This window comes from Cebus imitator, unplaced genomic scaffold (genome assembly GCF_001604975.1).
Source record: "Cebus imitator isolate Cc_AM_T3 unplaced genomic scaffold, Cebus_imitator-1.0 Scaffold199, whole genome shotgun sequence".
Lineage (NCBI taxonomy): Eukaryota > Metazoa > Chordata > Mammalia > Primates > Cebidae > Cebus > Cebus imitator.
Window position 1 is genome coordinate 3827397 of NW_016107514.1, and position 2581 is coordinate 3829977.

A 2581-nucleotide genomic window follows, 5' to 3' on the forward strand; every position below is an offset into this window, starting at 1 on the left:
AAAAAAAAAAAAAAATGAAAATGAAAATGAATCTACAGTTACAAAACGCTTATCAGTGGTTGCCTGTGGATCAGAGGCAGGAGGGAAACAGTACTGAAGAGTAGAAGGAAACTGTTGGGATGCCAAGTACGTCTATTATCTCTAGGGGTGGCAGCTCTATGGCTGAATACCTGTGTGAAAACATCAAACTTTACACTTCTAATATGTGCAGCTTGGGTGTCACTTGACTCCTCAATAAAGCTGCTTAAAATTTCTTGATAAAAATAAGTTCACATTGACCGCCAATCGGGTTTAACTGAAACCTTACAAAATGAAGATTATTTTCACTTTCAGAAGGATATCTGATTGCAGTTACATATCATGCTTTGTGGACAAGCAATTTCAGAATAAATACCGTTGTCAAATATTTAAATGTCTGTATTTCTTCCCATTCATCTTTTTCATGATTTAAAAGAAGCTAAAGCATTTTACAAAAAAAAAAAATCCATCACTTCAAGTTTCTTACAGAGACTCTCTGAAATTCAATAAACTTTAACTTTTTGGAAAATACGGGACCTTAAACACCATCCTGTCCAACTTTCTCAATTTAAGGAAGTAAACTTAGGCCCTCCCCTTATAGGGAGTTCATCCAGTCTCATGGCTTTGAAGTCAGCTCTGTGTTGCTGACACCTACCTTTGTCATTTTAATCTTGACCTCTCCACTGAACTACAGACATTTATTCCACTGCCCACTAAACCACCTCACTTGTCTAATAAGTATCTAAAACCAATTGTGGCCAAAAGGTATCTTCTGATTCCCCTCACCACCACCGTCTCCTCCAATTTTCCCCATCTCAGCAATTGAACCATCACACATTCAGTTGCTCAACTGAAACCTCAACTCTTGACTACTCATCTCCTGCCTTCCACATAGAATCCATACTTAAGTTCTTAGTTCTGTCTGCAAAGTATATTGCCAAAGCTGGCCCGGGCTCCAACTACACAGCTGCTATGGTTTCTTACCCAGACAACAGCTCTGAAAGGTCCCCATTTCCTCTTCTGTCTCTACCAGTCAGTCACTACACAGTAGCCCTAGTCATGAGGCCATCAATCCGCAGACCTAGAACACTCTACAGACTTGCTGCCATCATTAAAGTGAAATCCTAACTCCTTATTCTGTCCTAAAAGATCAAGGCCCTTTCCACCTCTCTAGCCTCATCTACCACTATTTCTTCTCTGGATACGTTCCAACATTTCATACTGAGTGTCTCCAACACACTAAACTCATTTCCACCCCAAAGCCAACACTTTCCCACCTCCATACCTGGAATGCACACAGACACTTCACTATTCATATCTCAACTCAAATAACACCTTCAAAATCTTCCCAGACCTCACAATCTACAGAAGCATCCCCTAGTGAGAAGCTGGTGGTGAGGGGAATGAATCAGGAGCTCTTTAGCCACAGTAAGTTTAGGAATGTATTAGGTATTCAAGTAAATATTTAATTCACTTATCATAGACCCCATTTTACTGTACTTATCACTATCTAAAATTATCTTGTAAAGTTCTTTACTTTTTTATTATATATGCTAATAAAATCCATTCATTCATTTATTCATTCATTCATTCCTGCTATGCCTATCAGAAGCATTAGCCCAAATAAGAACCATGATCTTTTCTTATTTCACTTGAAAGCATTCATTTCCGGGTGCCTGGTACTACTGGTTAAAAAGTACCCATGTGCATTTTTTTTTTTTAGTCTATTTTAGTTCTTTTTTAATTCCTAAATGTGACGATTGGGTTTCCACACTCAAATCTGTGTGTGAACCTTTTTACAACATCAGCACATTACCAGTCTGACGTTTAAAAATAAAGGTCAATTTCAACTGTCCTATTAATTTTACAAGATTCCAAATCTTTTTCCTTAAACCTTTTTACATCAGTACATTACCCGTCTGATGTTTAAAAATAAATTTCAATTTCAACTGTCCTATAAATTTTACAAGTCTTCAAATTATGCTTCTAAAAAACTGAAAAATTCAACTACTGGCCCAGCTAATTGTTATGAGATTTCTATTTGATATAATATCAACTTATCAATTTACATGAATGTTGTTGATTTTGAGATTGCATGGCCTGTTACTATAATAGTACGCTTTTTGATAAGAATGAGGTTAATATTAAAAGTATTTACTTTAAATGATTAAATTGGGATCTCTAATATCTTACTTTTGGGATACTTGGCAAATAGTCACATAATATACTATCTACATGCACCAATTTAAACATTTTTAATTCCTTTATTTTCTTTTTTAGAATTTCAAAGCTTTCAGACACTGCTACCAAAAAAATCACAATAGATTTTTTACCTGGTTGTTATACATTATAAATGATCTCATAGTAAATCATTAATCCCTGGGATGTACATTTTATAAGGACAGAGATGCTTATCCAGTTTGTTCATTGTATCCCCCAGCACCTACTCCCAGCCTATTATCAGCTTAAAATAATATGTGTTGTTAAATGCCTGCAAACTCCTCTTTTATCATATGGAGATCAGCATATTACTTCCACATTTACAGCACACTGCTGATATGTG

At 35.8% G+C, this 2581-nt stretch overlaps 1 pseudogene; it reads left to right on the forward strand.

Annotated features, from left to right (window-relative positions):
- Positions 1-1750: 1750 nt before the first annotated feature.
- LOC119473992 lies at positions 1751-1844 on the forward strand (annotated as a pseudogene).
- The last annotated feature ends 737 nt before the right edge of the window (positions 1845-2581 follow it).